This window comes from Megalobrama amblycephala, linkage group LG13 (assembly GCF_018812025.1).
Source record: "Megalobrama amblycephala isolate DHTTF-2021 linkage group LG13, ASM1881202v1, whole genome shotgun sequence".
In the NCBI taxonomy this organism is placed as follows: domain Eukaryota; kingdom Metazoa; phylum Chordata; class Actinopteri; order Cypriniformes; family Xenocyprididae; genus Megalobrama; species Megalobrama amblycephala.
Window position 1 is genome coordinate 16,069,920 of NC_063056.1, and position 19,327 is coordinate 16,089,246.

Sequence of the window (19,327 nt, forward strand, 5' to 3'; positions counted from 1 at the left end):
ATGCAATATAGTGCATAGCAAAATGCTCCTCTCTCGAGTTAATTTTTCTAACTATCGCGTTTATGGTCATTGAATGGCTTTTCTGAGGTAAATGTGATATTACGTGACATTGTTTACAAGCTGTTTTCCTGACATCTTTCGGTGGTTGAAACACTGATTGATTACATGTGACATGATGCGGTTTTCAGTAAGTTGTACTGTATCTTTCAACATACCTTCTGATGTTCATTCATATTTATTTCATGTTTTAACTAGTAGAGATGATCAGTTTACTTGAACTCCACGCTGCCGCTAGAACTAATTTGGCTACAGCAATCTGTTGTGACACATTAAAGAGCACCAAAACTGTATTTATTGTTGGAATTTCAAAATAAAATTGACAGCATTTTAAAGCTGAGACTGTATCATATTAGAAGTAATGAAGCTTATTGCGATTTATTGGATTAATAATATAAAAATTTGGTCTGTGAAACATTTTAAAAAGGTGTACTATTAATTGCACAGTTTTCTGTGATTTTAATCACAAATTATTACGATTGTCACAATTATCAAAGTACAGCTGAAAAGGATTTGTTAAATAATTAAATGTTTAATGCATTAAACATGTTAAACAGTAATGCAGAATCTTTAAATAATGATTAACATCTTAATTTTGTTGTTTTTATGCATTAAACAGTCAACCTTAATCAGATAAATTTACTTGTTGAATGGGATGAATTTAAATGGGATGAAGACTCATATCAGTGGCCCATTAAAAGCTGTATTATTTTTCATGGTGAGGGTCTCCCTCATGGGGGCAGCCATCTTGTCACATGACTAGACAAGAACTACTCATTTTATCTAGATAATCCCTGTTTATGACACTTTCACTCATAGAAAAATGAGTGGCATCCCTACAGTGGCATCCCAAAACTGCTTTGTGGCATCCCAATAAATCTTTTTTTTTTTTTTTTTTTTTTTTTTTTTTTTGGACTTGGTTTAATAATCAATATATCTAACAAGAAGATCTGGTTTATTCCTGTAATGTTGTATGTATTTTATCTGATGATTTCCGGGAGATAATGACATAATTATCTCATAATATTATCATAATATTATAATTAATTATCATAATATTATCATATTATGGCTAAATCGATATCAAATATAAGGTTATTAAACCAGCATTCCCAGCTGATTGTACCTTCCCATGAGAGTTGTTCTTCTTTGTTGTGTTGATGCGAGAGTGTGAGGGCTTCAGAAGCAATACAGACTGGCATACTGCATGTGAATCTGTTCCAAATGGGCAAACTATCTTCAGGGAGACAAAGGCCCTTTGAGTGTTGGACAAGTGTCTTTGCCAAGAGTGGATTATGTCCATTTTAGTGACATCACAAAATAAAGCAGCCTATTCCGCAAGCAAAGCTGCTCTGAATGGCACCGTTATCAGCACCTCAATATGCAGTTTGGCTCAGACCAGGGGGCTTGAGGTTCCCTGAGGATTGCTATAACATCTTCTCCTTTGCTGAATTTATTTTGTCAATGAGGAAATTGTTTACTCTTGTTTATAGCAACGTTTTTTGGGCTTAATTGGCTGTCAGAAACTTGTAAAGGCCTTAGGAATTAATAGATGCCAGTTGGCTGCATGTATTGCTAATAAAATCACCCTTTTTTTCAAATGGCTCTGAATGGGACTGATAAAATAATTGCTTGAATGCATTGGGAGTTGGTTGTCAAAGCTGTGGGTGGGATGGTGATCGAGATCGTGTCGCATGAAGTTTTAGAAGCCAATAGATTATCTCACCTCAGTGACTCCCAAAAGACATGTAGGCTCAATGGAGGGATTGATGAGATGTTTAAAAACATTTTATATATATATATATATATATATATATATATATATATATATATATATATATATATATATATATATATATATATATATATATATATATATATATATATATGACAGCTGTGTGCCATGACTTTTTGGAGTACAGTTCTCCAAAAGCATATTTTATGTATAAAGCCAAAACACACCCTTAACCTCTTCATACTAACTGCAGACCGTTATATTTATATTAATATATTAAATATTTATTTGTATTGTATTTTTTAAAATTATAAATTAATTATTTGTATATGTATTTATACAACAGTTCTTTCTGGTTCTCGAATCTGATTGGCTGAGAGCCGTGTGATATTTCCCCAGTATCAGAACTCAAACTGTTTCACAGTTTGTATCTCTACGCTTGCGGCGACTGTCATGGCAGTCGAGCAAATCCAACATATTTCTTTAAAAATACTACTTTGTTGTTTTATGAAATGTAGTTTTAAGACTTTTTTTTAGGCGAGAATGTAGTTATTTAGACCTCAAATATGTGACTCATAAATAAACATAGCACCTATTTTACAATTTGTTTAGATGCTTTCGCAAATGCAAGCTCCAGGCTGTCAGCGGCCATTCAGCACTCATGTACCCGTTGAGAACAGCTTCACCTCGGCCAGTCCTTCGGTAATTTGCCGCTGGTTCTTATGTAGATAGTGGTTAAACATGAGGTATAATCAATCTGGGGGTATGTCAAACGGGCAATCTTTGGTCTTATTAATCTATTACTTGTTCCAGAACAAATTGATTTGTTTTAAGGGGAAAATTAAGTTTCATAACTTTATATTTATGCTATATTTAACTTAAATCCTGTACTAGAATGCTGCTTTTGTACTTTTGACTGAATTGTTTGCTCGTTTATTTTCTATTATAATGGCTATTGTTGTTAATTTAAATATTGTTGTTCAATAAATATTATTTTATATAAATAATATGCTGTATTTGGGATTGAGAAAGGGTCTGTCATTCGTGATATGAACTTAAGTGAAAGTAACATTATTACGCCATTAGAGCAAGAGCAAGAAAGTTGTTTTAGCGCTGTGGGAAATCCCCCTTAACTTTTAAAAAGACAAAGACAAAGATATCGCTTTACCCAGCGGACATTCAAACTGACAGTATATCAGCTTGCTGTGATTACCTACTCTTGTGATATTGCTCATGTATTTATATTTATACTTAATACACTTCTGTTTGAATGTTTTTAAAAGAAGATTCTTATTCTCACCATGGCAGTTATTTGATACAGTAAATATTGTGAAATATTATTACAATTGAAAATAACTGAGGGCAAAGCTACATTTTCAGCTGCCATTACTCCAGTTGTCAGTGTCACATGATCCTTCCAAAATTATTCTTATATACTGATTTGCTGATTAAACCACTCGATTCATATGGATTCATTTTATGACATCTTTTTGGATCTTCTAAGTTTTGTCTCTCAGGTTTCATTAAAAGTATCTTCATTTGCGTTTCAAAGATCAACCAAAGTCTTATTAATTACTTAAAAAAAAATTCTTACTGACACATTTTTGAACAGTATATACAGAGTATAGTTTACCGTATTTATAGCCAGAACATATTCTGGGTTAAATCAGATTGGTTATGTCATGCGTTCAGAGTCTGCTTCAGTTGGCTACTTGTGCTGCTCTTCTAACCCTCACAGCAGAGCAGTTGTCAACAGCATTCCCTCCATGCAGCACAAGCAGCATTTCACCTCCTCACTGGCTTACCACATCAACACCCTGAGCTCAAATGTCCACTGATATCACAAAACAGGTCAAACAGACCAAGCCACTGCAGTAAAAAAATGTGATTTTTGCAGCTTGCTCAATTTACGTTAAACACTTTATATTTAATTTCACTGGGTGCAATCCATTTAAGCTGGAAGTTAAACAGAAGTTTACTTAATCCATTTGCATTGAAGCTTTATGAATAATGTGTGTTGGCATTAATGTAGCGTTGCTTAAACCGGGCAGGGGATTTCCAGTTCCCAGCCTGCTTTGCATGGGACTGGATAGGGAAAGTAAACGCTGAAATTAAGTGTTATTTTTGTGTGTTTGTTATGTTGGGATTTAGAGTTTCTCTTATGTTGGAGTTTTGGGGGTTACCATTGTGGTGAAGAGTTGAGCTTGTGCTTGGGTTGATGACAGGTTCATGTACTTAACGATAATGCTTTAGCTCTGCTCAAAGAGTAATTATTGTGCAATACCATTCATTTAAAGTAAGATTTAACACGCAAATATGCACTGTTGTTATAGCTTATATATACCTGGTTTAGATCAGTATTTTCATTTTATTGTGTATTTTCATTGTGCTTTTTGCAACTTTTTCTGTAATTTTTGACTATTGGTATGTCTCAAGTGTGTCTTATTTTGGCCAGAAACTGCCCACTTAGAAAAAAAGCCAAATGATTGACATTTAAAGTGACCAGAGTTTGTTTTTTATGTAATGTTTATAGCTCCCTTTTTTTTCCAAAAAAAAAAAAAAAAAAAATGGAAATTATACAATTATACACCAATATACATCACAACATTTATTTCCATCGAGAGGTGCATCGTTTTTTGTTCAAAGATCTTGTATTGACAATGCAAGAGGTGAGCACTCTGTAAAGTCTCCTCCAGCACATCCCAAAGACTTTCAATGAAATTAAGGTCAAGCCTCAGAGGTGTCAATTCCTGTGTGAAAATGATTATTTTTCTTCTTCTTCTTCTTCTTCTTTTTTTTTTTTTTTTTTTTTTAGCCTGGCAGTGCATATTAAATTACAGTTATTTTAAACTGCAATAATATTTTACAGTATTACTGTTAGTGTTTCAAAGATCTGATGCCATGCAAACCTTTGCAAATGAAGCAACTAGTTCTTTCCAGGTACCTTTGTACTCACAGCCTACTTAAACTGGTACCTATTTCCCAACAGATTGTTAAAAACATGTGCATTCCGACATCCAATCAGATCGGAGCTGCTTTTTTCTGCCAGCTCGTACTATTTTATCTGCATTAGACGGTTCATGGACATGCAGTCTGAGGCTGAGACTCTATACAAATTTCGAGGTTGACTGCACGATCTCTTCAAAAAGAGACATTTCAAACTCGATAAACGTTAGCATTTGGACATACTTTTGGAATGCTACTAATATATGGTTATTACTGCCTTGTCCCTCTGCAATCCGTATGATCCTTCGTTTCCTCATTTGTGACAGATTTATTTTGAATCCTGCTTGATTTGCTGCATGGTTGTAAATCCAGCCTGGGAACTGGAAAGGCAGTTAGTCATGTGTGCCCCTGTGTCCTCACAGGCCTTTCAGCAGCGCTGGCTGAAGGACTCTGTAGTATTGATGGTCCCCTTGCTGTGTGTCAGTATGGGCCTGCAGCCAATCCCAGAGCTTTGTCTCGAGACAGATGCTTCTTTAGTTGACGAGCAATGCGGTTCATGCTTATTTATTAACAATTAGATTCTCTGAAAAAACTCTCTTCTGTGGGCCTTATGTTTGGCAGGCGTTAGAGTCTGCCAGCAGTTCTGCGGATGTGGAAAAAGAGCAATTTTAATTAGTTTGGAAGAAAAAAATGATGTTCTAAATTATTTTTCATTGATTACCTCCATTAATTATAAGGGGTGGGAATAGTCACCTCATGATCCGATCCGATTCTGATTCTGGGAATAAAAATCTGATTCTAAAAAAAGATTCTTCATCTTCATTCTTTTTTTTACTGAATTTTTTATTTAACTTGTAATTATTTTTTAAAAAGTACTTATAATTACATAACTAACTAATGACAAACAATTATATGTTAAGAATTATTAACTAACTAAATATAGCTTCCAAACAAACAAAAAAAAAAAAAGTGCTTTTCAGCATCTGAAAGTTTTCCAGACTTGGGCAGTGAGGAATATTTCTCTTTTTTTCTCAAAATTATTGTTGTTAATTATTACTGTTGACATAATAGACAGCAGCAGGCGTCTAATAGGCTGCATTCATATTAATGCAGAGATATATTTAAACAAACTTTGTCCTGTCCATAATACAAAACTGACAGTTTACATTAATATTTTTGAATCATAAAAGCATTTGAATATGATGTGCATTAACTGCTTGCACAGAGTCAAGCACAGTTTAATTTTAAAGTTTTCAGAATAGATCCAGAATCTTTTTTTTCTACCCCCTCTTATTAATTATCCACTTTTGGTTGCGTTTAATATATTTAGAGAAGGTGTTTAGTGGCGTTGATTGTTTTTTTTTTCCATCTTCTCACCCACTCACTTTCTTTTGTCCAAAGATCTCATTTCTCCTTCATACTATTCCATTTCTGGAAAGTTGGAGTCATATGTTTGCTTTCTGACAGGTGGAAGTTCTCTTGCCGACTGAATGAGAGCAGGGAACTCTGGGAGTTTTTGTGGTTAATGCACGTGCTCGGCTGCATACGTCCATTCGCGGTCTTCCAACATGTGTCTTTGTTTATTCCTCTGCGGATTCCCAATGGAAACACGGACCCTCCCATGGCCTGAGTTGCAGATGTACCCCGTTTATGACTGTGTTTGATCCCCAAAGTCCCATCTTAAAGGATCTGCATTCTTGCTCAAAACCCCTGCCCAGATTACAGAGTTACTGTCCTGCATTGTTCTGTGTAAAAGAGAGACGTGTGATTTATGGTAGGACTGCTTTTGATGATGGGGTGGGTTGAGGAGGAGAGGGGTCTTTTTGCTTTGCAAAAAGAAAAGGACAATGCATAAGATGTTTTTGATCAGTGGTTGACTTGTGAAACCATACAGAATAATGAATGAATCCTCCAAATTGGACTTTTCCTGTCTTGTGTAGTCCAGATCTGTATCTGTGAACAGGAGATGCTGGATGAATCAGTGAATCTTGCAGGTGGAATGCATTATCTGGGGTCGAGAGGGGAGATGTGTATGCGGACACAATGTGGGTCTCTTATAGGAGGATGTCAGGTTGGATAAATTGTATTTGATCTATTGAAAGAATATTGTATGGTTAGGTGGTCAATATAATGCGTTATCAGGACCCAAATGCAACCTAGAGGGGTTTATTTTGCAATAATAACCAGCTGACTGTACATTACATGACAACTTACCAAATCCTGAAAACTAAAGACTAAAGACTGGAGTAATATTCTGCTGAAAATTGTTATTTAAAATTGTAATAACATTCCACAATATTACTGTTTTTACTGTATTTTTTACCAGCCTTGGTGAACATAAGAGACTCATACTAACCACAAACATTTGGACGTTAGTGTAAATGGACTGATTGATTTATGAAGATATTAATATATATTTTTTTGCTATAAGAAAGAGACCTCAGAGAGATGTGAAAGTAGCACTACAATCTGTGTAGGACATTGGTCAGTTATATTTTTATAAAAATCCTGTGATTGACCAATCAGAATCAAGTATTCTAGGCTGTTGTGTGATATAGATCAATAATCATTACATACACACTAACGAATGCTTTCATAACTAACAGTGCATACACACTGTAAATAAGAGATTTGTTGATTATTACGGGAGTTTTGGCGCGAGTGCAGAACTCAGTTTAAACTCACGCTGTTTGATTGACAGCTCCAGCGACTGCAAAGGGAGCGCTCTTTGATTGCTTTGTATTTATAATTGAATCACTATTTAAATAACAGATTATTTTCATCCTACTAAGAGAAACGATGTGAAGTTGACCATTAAGTCATCACTGGTTTGATTTACTGGCACATAGAAAAATAACATCTGACTGTACATGAATCATTACAAATCAGAAATCACTGCTAACAGATCAGGCATTAGTGTTGTCGCATTACTGTCGAGTCCATATTGTAAAAGTCTGTTTGCAAAGCCTACTCCAAAATTGCGACTAATTTAACAAAGAATCCACATAATGCTCAACTGAGACGTTCACATTGTTGAAAATAAATAAAATAACGACATTCCTAGCATTAGGATCATTTGGAAGATGCTATTTTTAGTCCGGTGAGTGATCCTGTGCTCTTCTCTCTTCCTCATCTCACTAACGGCAGTGGGCGGGGCCAAAGTTACAATGGTGAAGAAGGTGGTGTTCCCTTTCATGGGAACATCGACGCTGCGTTGACGCTTTGGGAACGCCTCTGCACAGTGTCTCGTTCCCTTATTCAGGGAACCAGGGTTACAGACATAACCCGCAATGTTTTTTCTTCTGCAGAGGCGGTCTTCCACCTATCTATTACGCAATGCTATCTCATGACCAATTCGTACGTATTTTTTTACGAGGTGGCTAATTCGTACGAATTCGTACAACCTCACTCGTACGAATTAATAGGATTTGTCTAAACTCCAGTGATGGGTGGGGTGGGGTTAGGTGTAGGTCATTCGTACGAATTCATACGAATTTGGCAGCTCGTAAAATACGTACAATTTAGCAAAAAAGGTTGAGGTGAGGTTGTACGAATTCAAACGAATTAGCCACCTCATAAAATAAGTATGAATTGCGCTGAGATCGGGTTGCTATTACCTCATAAATTCCAGGATGAGTCATTCGCTGGGCTTGGTAACATTAAAAGTTTTTAGTTTTTGGATTAACAAGGATGTTTTCAGTTCTGAAACTTGCAGGATATTCTTATAGTATGATGACCTCTTATGTATCTAAAGCACAAGGAAAATTTGATTTCTCAGTTCATGACCCCTAAACATTTCCATACTTTTTCAACTTAGAAATATATTACAACAACAAGATGAGTTGGCATTTGACCTGGCACTTTTTTAATTTAGATTTGTATATATTTCTAAATGAAAATGTAGATTCTTGCTTCGTGAACTATGTGCATTCACACAAGAACCAATAAAAACATCCATTTAGTTTTCAGCAGCATGTAATATAATGAATCACACATTTATCACAAATTAATTTTTTCGCCATAATAATTTTTATTGGCAAATGTGAGCAAAACTGTCACACTACACAGACTTGTATGTAAATACATACAACCATGTGTTACAACCATTTTAATATTGTTCAGAGCAACACTGGTTGGAATGGCACTGTGTCAGTGGATCTGTTCAAAGGATCTTTGAAGCTTATCAAAAGTATTTTCCTCTTGGATGAACTTATGTTCCATTATGACATCTTCTAGGAAAAGAAGAAATCAGTTCATGAGCAAAAGTTCCAGATAAGTCACCCAGAAATTGTAGACCTATATTTTGGTTCAGATCTACAGCGTTTGACAGTTACGTACTGGAAAACTGGAGCAAACTTTTGGATGATTCTGCAGTATCACCAGGTGTCTTAAATACACTACTCTCTCGGCTTGTGTGTATATTTATGTGTGTGTGTGTGTGCGCGCGTGTATAAAATCCCCATCTGTTTTCCGATACAAATCGTGGCATGTGTGTATCTCCATTTTGGCCAATTTCCTGGTGTTGTGCTAGTTTATAATTCGTTCCTTTAAACTCAGAGAAACCACCACGCTGCAGTTCACATTCAGTGACAGAAATCTGTCTCTCAAAAGTGCTTTTTAAACACGTCTGATCAAAGGAGAAAGTGCAAAAACAGGTTGATCTTACTCTAACAGCTCGTCAAACCAAACTCAGGGCCTCTCTATGATTAATCTTCATTTTGCGGCTGCGAGCACCTGCTTTTTTGGGGACAGCGGTGTTTTACGAGGCTCCAGCTATGAAAATAAGTGCATGCAGGAGTAGGCCATGCACCGCAGGGCTTTGAAATGCAATTAAGTACTTTTAGCATCTGTTACTGCAACAAGAGCACTACAGCTTTTGAGGATGACTGAGGAGCTGCCAAAGGTTCTTGCTGACTGGCCGCGGTCCAGACGTTTGATGCAGAACCCTGTGGATCTGTTGTTCTTGAATGACACTCTTAAACATACACACAAAATAAAGTCTACCATGTGCATGTGTTTCCATAACCTGGTACATGTTTACAGGGAAGGAAATCTAATGTGGTTCTTCGTATGTCTGTACATACTTTGCCTCTTGTTGAATCTGTGGGTCGATGTGCCACACATTAGGGCAATTTTTGGTGAAAAGTGTAATAAACCCTTAAATGCATGACTGTTTCGCCAATCATTCTTACATATTCGGGTCTTTATCGACCCGGATCTATATCTAACACGGATGGATCTCTACCTGTCGTGATAATATAAAACTCCTCTGATATTAGAGTAACAATTACAGAAGAATAAAATAAATCATATTTTGTTACCTTTTGGACCTTAAAAGGGTTGAGTTTGAGCAGATGTTTTATGCCATCATCACTGTCCTCGTCAGAGCTCATTTCCCATTAAATTCAGCAAATTATAGGCTAGTTTTATGTTTGAGGTCGCGAATATGAGCCCATTTGCGATCTCAAACATATTCTTAAAACTATATAATTTTCAACATCTTCAAAATCAATATTTCGATCGCTAACAGCTTCACCAGATCCATCCAGTGACAGTTACAGTCATATTTGATTGCGTTCAGTACTTGCTCTGCAGTAAGTACTTTTTTGACAAAAATTGAATACAAAAATAGCCATTCTTTTATAATTTTATGATTTTTTTCTTGTTATATTCTTTATAATGAATTGATTGAGGAATACCAAGAAGGTTGATGTCTAACTTTTAAAAATGAACGAGGAGGAGGGTAGTGAATGACGTCCCGGGTCACTAAAGACCCGAGGTATGCATTTAAGGGTAAATTGTACCAATATGTATGGTCACATATACTACTGTTCAAAAGTTTGTGGTTGGTATGATTTCTCTTTTGCTTACCAAGGCAGAATTTATTTGCTCAAAAAATGCAGTGAAAATGGTAATATTATGAAATATTATTACTTAAAATATTTAAATAGAAAATAGTTAAAAATGTAATTTATTCTTGTTATGGCAAAGCTGAATTTTCAGCATCATCACTCCAGTATTCAGTGTCACATGATCCTTCAGAAATCATTCTAATATCCTGATATCGTTGGTCCTGTTATAAAGCTTTGATGCATCAGGATATTTATTAATATAACTCTGATTGTATTAATCAGAAAGAAGAAAGTCATGTACACCTAGGATGAGGGTGAGCAAATCTTGGGGTAATTTTCATTTTAAAGTGAACTAATCCTTTAAGTACAGTACACTGCACTTTCTACCTCCCCTTTTAATTCAGCTTCCAAATGATTCGGTAGAAAACCACAGAGGTACACCTTTCACAATATAAGCAATCTATTAACACACAAATAATGGGTGTCTCGTGTTTCCTGAGAGACAATGGCAAGTTGTAGTAGAGGGATTTAAACAGTCTGATGGGAACCTTGCAAAGATAAGCCAGAAAGCATTATCCCAAGGTAAGATATCCGAAGAGTGAAAGGTGATCAGCTCTGGCTTATTCAGCAGGGGTTTCATGTTGCAGTCCTCGCTGGCATACAGAAGAGTAGAAGAGAAATCTTTTGTACAGGACTGCAGTTGAGTCAGCATGTATCAGCATGGTGCATTTGTGTTGTAACTGCATCCTACAGCGGAATCCTTCCAGTGTCTGTTGGTCATAAAACAGGCCTTCCAGATTCCAAAGCAAGAATTGGATTCTATACCAAATTCACAAGTGATCTTTGTTTACTGGAATGAGACACTTTGGGATGTTGAAGGCCGTGTTTAAAATACTGTGTCCTGGTTTCACAGATAAGGCTTAAACCTAGTCCCAGACTAAATTGCATGTTTGAACTGTTTAACTGAAAGCAACTGGTACTGACATGTCTTAAAATATGTCAGTGCTATTGTTTTGTCTCAAGATGTACATCAGTAATTTTTTTAAGGCACGTTTCAAACAGCTACTTAACTGTCCTAATTCAACTACTCCTGACTTAATCTAAGCCCTGTCTGTAAAACCAGGCCTTTACGTAATATATACCATATAAGGGTGGATTAATGGTATCTTTTCTATCTAAACAAGTTTCCAGTCTGAATTGAATGTGATTCACAAACAATATGTATTAAGTTTCAAATTTTAAATTTGGCAAACTGTGTGATGAATGCTGAGACGATATAATAGATGGAATTGTATTTTTAATAATTAAAATCAATTTATGTCATTTCCTTGTCATTTCCTTGTCATTAAAAATAATCTATTTTTAATCTCCATAATAAAAATGTATAATTCAGATTTTGATCTCCATATCCATTTATATATATTATATATATCTTCCAAGGGGTTTTTTCCCTCCTAGGACTTTTTTTCCCAGTGTTAGCACGCTGGGTTTTTCTCCTAGGGGGTTTTTTCCACCCCTGGGAGTCAGCCGACATTGGCTTAATGTAGCACCATCTTGTATATGTTACATATTACCACGCTTGTTTGTACAGCTTATTTTTAACCACTTCCCTTTTTTCTGTGCTTCTAATATGTAAAGCTGCTTTGAAACAATTACCAATTGTAAAAGCGCTATATAAATAAATTTGACTTGACTTGACTCATATGGATCATATGAATTTTTTTTTTTTAATGCATTTTTTCCCCATTCTCTTCATATGTTTATATAGTATATGTGTGTGTAATTAATATATATATTTATATATATATTTTTATATATATATATATATATATATATATATATATATATATATATATATATATATATATATATATATATATATATATATATATATAAAAATATACATTTTCTTTTCTTTCCTTTTTTTTTTTCAATTTTGGCTTATAGACCCTTACAAGTTCTCAGTTGTTTTTATGAATCATTATACACAGTGAATTTTAAAAAAAAATTGTTTTATACAAACCCTCATATTCCACCCAGAATGCCAGTACATGACTTCTAATTGCTTGCATTTTTCTTAATGTGGTTTCAAGTCTTTTTATCCACCCCGTTTTAAATGTTTTATGAGTTGTTTTCAAATTCACGCTTTATTTAAATTCAGTCGTGGTGACGTTTTTATCATGAATCCTTCACAAAGCCTTCTGTTCCAAGTCAAAATTTTCCCATAAAAAAAGAGAGCCTTTCTTGTCAGCCTCCGTTGTTGAAAAATTTATGGACTGAAGGATCTTTGTCTCCATTGTTGCCTATTTTCTCTTGTTTTACGGGAGGAAGAGCATGACCTTCCGGAAAGGTGATGGCACAAAGCTTGTGGAAGCCATGGCCGATTAGACTGTTCTCTGCCTGTGTGGCCCAAGCTAGGCTAAAACTAATCAAACGCCAAGTACCAGACTTCCATCTGGCTCTCATCAAAGTGCACCATTCATCTGAACAAACTTCAAGTGGCAGGAACAAATTAATTAAAAAGTTGCAGGGCTTCCATGCATGCTGTGTCGAAGAGCTGGCAAGTTAACATCGGATGCACATGCACACACAAACACACGTCGAATGTTCCCTTTAAAATCCGTTCGCGCGCACATTCACACGCACAGCCGTTTAATTCCCTTGCTGCCCCACCCAGTAAATCCTCTCCAGTTTTGGTTTCCACTGCTTTTGAGTGATCTCATCATTACCTGCATTTTTGCCTAATGTTTCCCACCTGTCTGTATTTATCTGCGTTCTCTGACCTATCACCCACTCCATGTTTGGACCGACTGAGAGGATGAAAGCAGAGAAGCCTGTCGGGCCATAAAGCGGCATGTTACGAGCCCACACTCATGTTGGGGAAGTTTTCACTGTAATTACTCCTGTTTTCTCTCCATAAATGAAGAACAGAGCAGAGGAGGTGGAGGGAGAGAAAACAAGTGCAGGTGGTCTGAAGAGACTTGTGTCCATTTTGTGTTGAGACAGATCTTGTGACGTATATCCGAGTGAAATGGATCATGGAAAAAATTGTATGCATCGGTATTTGATTGGATGGAAGCAGATGTGAATGCAAGCTTGAGGTCGAATTTAAGAAAGAGCAACATGATTGAATTGTCTAGCATTCATCACCAGAGAAAAGTCTGTCGCCAAGTCCTTATCCTTTGGAAATGCATGCAAAGTGGATTTGCTTTCGCAACTCATAAAACACTGTCTTCTCGACATGTCGACAACACGAACCAAACTCTTCCAGGCCTTAGCTATAACTACATTGTTTGAGGGTGGATCAAAGTAGATGTTGTTCACAGGCAGCCAATGAAGAACATAGGCCGGTATTATGCATATTTGTTACAAACTTAGGTTCATGCAGGAAGTAAGGTTGGAATTACTGACGACTCATTTCAGACAGTTTAGAATCAGTTCTTTCTTTTGGGAGACAATAACTCAATTTATTGTGCACTTTGATCTTTGAAGCTTTGTAGATCTTTTACATTCACAAACATTAGCATGAAAGGTAATATCCTAAAAAAAAAGCACAATAGTGCTTTTATAGTGCTTTACTCATATTACAAGATGTAATATGAGTCTCTGGTGTCCCCAGAATGTGTCTGTGAAGTTTCAGCTCAAAATACCCCATCCATCATTTATTATAGCTTGTCAAATTTGCCCCTATTTGGGTGAGCAAAAACACTCTGTATTTATGTGTGCCTTTAAATGCAAATGAGATGCTGCTCCCGGCCGGCCAGAAGAGGGCGGAGCTTTAACAGCTTGCAATTTGGTTGCTCAACAACAACAAAGCTAGAGAATCTCACGCAGCTAAAATGACGTATACGTAACAGTGTTCAGCCTTACATTGTTCAAATTGGAGTCAGACACTAATGGAGAGACTCAGGAAGAAGTTACAACTTTTAGAATGCATCTGGACAATTCTGAATGGTTAGTGGATACATTTATGTAGTTGCTGTGGAGTTGATTCAACTCATCGGCTAGCATGTGCTGTCATGTTCATCTTAAATCCATCATTGAATTGACCCTCCTTTGTGAAGCAGTCCGCTGTAAAAATGACGGCATCTTAACAACACTCTGCTACAACAACTCTTCCTCTTCTCTAAAGCAGCCCAGCATGGCCTCAGCCCCTTTGTTGCGTGTTCTCGGGGACAGGGTTTATGTACATTTAGGGGTTTGTGATGTCACCAACCCGGGAAGATGCTTGTCGTAGTTCCTACCAGCCGTTTGTTGTGGTCCTTAAAAAGCGATTTCTGTAAAAGAAAATATCTCCCTTTGCATTGAACTTTGAGCATCGTAACTTTGCAGATGTTGTTTATGCTCAAACAGCAACATTACACACTAACTGAAGTCAAAAAAGTGGGTAACACTTTAGAATAGCTCACGCTATGAAGCATTAGTTAAGCATTAGTAAATAGTCAATTCATCATTTATAAAACATTAATAGACATTAGTAAGCCATTTATAAATACAGCTATAAATGCTTTGTTCTTGATTTATAAGCATGTCTATAATGAGTTTAATAATTGTATTTTCATACTTTATTAATGGTCAATTTATCATTTCTAAATTATGTATTACATTATTCACAAACCAGTTATTTAGGAGTTCATAAGATCAAAAATATTTAAATGTACAGTTATGCATCTTATTATTTAGACATATAGTATTAGTTACTTAGTGTGTTAATAAATGCTTTATTAACATATTCCTAGTGTGAAAACTACCTCAGTACTAACTTTAAAACATTAGAACATTAAATAGTCCTCACTTTAGATGAGCTCACAAAAATAATTAACTGACCACTTCTAAATGTTTTATAATTACCTGAATTAATCATGAATTGCAGTGGGAATATGTGTTAATAAAGCATTTACTAACACACTAAGTAACTATTACTATGTGTCTAAATAATATGTATAAATTAATGTTTTAATAGTTTATTAATCATTTACTTGCACTCCCTAAATGAACTACTGACAACTCCTAAATAACTGGTTTGTAAATAATGTAATACTTACTTTATTAATAATCAATTTATCATTTCTAAATGATGAAAATACAATTATTAAACACATTATAGATATGCTTATAAATCAAGAATAAAGCAATTATAGCTGTATTTATAAACTACTTACTAATGTCTATTAATGCTTTATAAGTGATGAATTGACTATTAACTAATGCTTCATAGCGTGAGTTATTATAAAGTGTTACCAGCACCATTAAAATGTCATAAAAGTGGTCAGTACAACAATAACGAACAAACATAAACTGAAATTTAAGACATTATTCAGTGATAATCATACCTTCCATTGAGAATAACACCTGTAACTGATCATTAAGTCCATAAGAACCAAATCAGTCATGAATACAACCTCAGTTGTTGAATATTGAATTAATAAATCAAACTGGTTGTTCGAACAAGATCAGTAAATTCATTGAAAAGGTCTGGCTCAAAATAGTGATTCTTTTACAACCTGTCACCAAGTTTGAACAAGTTCTGACAATGGAAGTGAGAATTTTCATCAATATATGAAAACATCACTTGTGTGTGTGTTTCAGATTTTCCCATTAAGATCTCACTGCATTGCTTCCCCGCAGCCCTTACGGCAACTGAGAGGCATCAAAATTACTGTTCACACTTTTATTGCTGGATAATCATTATTATTATCATCAGATGGAGACGTTCACACACCGGCTTTAGAGACATGACCTTGTACCTCAGAAAGTGCTGAAAAGAGTGTAAACGCAAATGCTGATTCCTGTTTTCATCCTTGTAGTCTCTCAGTTTAGCTTTTATAAGGGCCACAGAAGGGCAGCAGGTGCCATTGGTATGATAATATTTAAACTACAATGCCTCAGGTGACACATAACCCTCACACACTTTCAATCTTAAAGGGACAGTTCACCCCAATATGAAAATGTTCATCTTTTGCTCACCCTCACGTTGTTCCAAAACTGTAATTACTTTCTTTCTTATGTGTAACAAAAATGAACACATTATTACAGTTTTTACAATAATCCCCTTTGACTTTCATTAAATGGAAAATATTCAGAATGTCTTCTTTTATGTTCCACAATTATTAATGTTTATTCTCAATTGGCAAATTGGTGCATTAGTCAGGGTAGCACTATATTTAATTTTTGACAGGAATGAAAACGGGGCGGTGATGGATAGAAGTACAGTGTGTTCAATGGATTGTACTGTTGTTTAACAACATGCCACTTGTTCAACTGATGAAACATCTTTCCAAATTTTTACTGCCACATTTAGGCAGAATATGTGCCATAATTATTAAAGGTAATAATTTAGACCCATAAATCATAAATACAATTTTTATTTTATTTTATTTTATTTTATTTTATTTTATTTATTTTATTTTTTTTATCAGAAAACTTTTTACGGTCACTGTATAGACACTATAAACATGTACATCTCTTCCCGTCTCTTTCTCTGTCTCACACTCTCTGACTGGCTCCTTTGTCTCTCTCTCTCTGTCCATTATTATTATTTTTCGTCCTGAACGTGATGAGACAGAGGACAGTATTGCGGGCACTTATCCCTGGCAGCTGGTATGGAACTAATCAGAGCTGAAATATTTCTCATTAAAGGAGGGCCTCACTCTCCCTGTTGTGTGTGTGTGTAAGAGTGTGTGTGTCTGTATCCGTCTACAGATATACATGGCTTTATGACAGGCGGGAATAACTCTCTGACAGGTTTATTGGAGAACGTCTGTGTAGGGCTGAATTACAGTAGACTGTCTGAACCTACATATAGAGAGATCATGGAAGCACAGTAGCGAGATTCTCTCTCTTTCTCTCACACACACACACACACACACATTCCAAAAGAAGGATCCGTTGCATGATACGGCAAGATCTGTGTCGTGATGGTGGTTTTATGGCTGTGGAGAGGTTGAGTGTGTTTGTCACTGTGTGATCTTTATGATCATCACCACATTCATGAGACTCACCCAGAAACCACAGAGAGGAACTGGAGATTAGCTGAATCAGCGCGTGTCTGATTGCGGATCGCTGAAGCTCTCTGACTCCGTTGTGCCGTGTGGCAGTAAGAGGGTCGGTCAGAAATGATCCCACGCTCACCCTCCTCTTCATTACCCTTCATCCTCCAGTGATCACAGAGCTCCTCTGCCAGCCTGCCAGTTCACAGGCTCAAAGCTGGAGGACTGAGGTCTGGGGTGAGTGTTTTGTGGAGTAGGGAAGGAATTCTGGATAACGTGAGAGACAATGATTATGTCAGTAGTATGGTGAAATAATAGAACATGGGTAGGAATGTACAAACAGTTTAGTCTGATTCCCGAACAAATGACTAATGAACTGGTTCTTTTTATGTGAATCAGAAACATACAGTGTGACCTAATTCCCAAACGAATGACTCTAATGAACTGGTTCTTTTTAGTGAATCAACAACATACAGCTTGACCATAGCCTGATTCCTGAATGAATGACTCTTGCGAGCCATATTTTTTGAACGAATCAAAAACATACAGCTTGACCATTCTAGCCTGGTTCCTGAATGAATGACTCTTATGAGCCATATTTTTTGAACGAATCAAAAACATACAGCTTGACCATTCTAGCCTGATTCCTGAATGAATGACTCTTATGAGCCATATTTTTTGAACGAATCAAAAACATACAGCTTTACCATTCTAGCTTGGTTCCTTAATGAATGACTTTTATGTGCTGGTACTTTTTAAGGAATCAAACCTACAGCATGACCAATGAGTCTGATTCCTAAATGAATGACTCTTATGAGTCATTTCTCTTTGGCGAATCAAAAGCATACAGCGTGGTTCTTTTTATAGTGAATCAAAAGTCATAGAGTTCTACCAGTATAGTCTGATTCCTGAATGAGTTATTCTTATGAGCCAGATCTTTTTAGCGAATTAAAAACATACAGTATACAGCGTGACCAATCCTGGTACATAAACGGATGACTCTTATGAGCCCGTTCTCTTTAGTGAATCAAAAAGTGCAGTATGACCATTTAGCCTGATGCCTAAGTGAAATGACTCTTATGAGCCATTTTTTTTAGCGAATCAGAAACATGCAGCATGACTATTTAACCTGATTTCTAAGCAAATGGCTCTTATGAGCCGGTTCTTTTAGTGAATCGTATACCAGTGTAGTCTGAAACCTAAATGAATGACTTTTATTTACTTTTTCTTTTTAGTTATTTTTTTGGGGTGGAATATTATCGGAGCTATGGCATCCACCAGCAGGGTAACATTGACTCATTTAGCAATTCATAAACAAATCACTGTTTTTGGACAGTTCTTTTAATGAATCGTTCAAAAAGACTGACTCACAAGTTAACAGTATGAATAAGTCTTATATTATTCCATCAGGGTGGGTGGAGGTTTTCCCTTCTGCAAAATAATAAATTATGAATAAAACATTCATGGGTAGCAGATTTTAAACCAGACTCTGAAAATATTTCCAATGATGTAGAAGAATAAGCAAGCTTTTGTCAGCAGACTTGAAAATGCTAGTGTTGTTGAAATCCAGTTTGGTGAATCAGAGGTAGAGTTAGAGAAGGAAAAAGGTTGACTTCTCAGTACAGAACACTCTGAATGAATGAGAGAATGATTCATGAAAAAAAAGAGAGAAAGTGAGGGCCAAATATGGAAGTCCCTGAGTAAAGGTTGCTTTCCTTTCTGTCTGGTCTCCTCTATTCCAGCAGGAT

General features: G+C 35.9%; 1 protein-coding gene across 7 annotated transcripts in view; it reads left to right on the forward strand.

The window, feature by feature from the left end:
* The window catches only part of fhod3b (formin homology 2 domain containing 3b), a 227,573-nt gene that overhangs the window by 101,552 nt on the left and 106,694 nt on the right, over positions 1–19,327 (forward strand). The window lies entirely within an intron of this gene.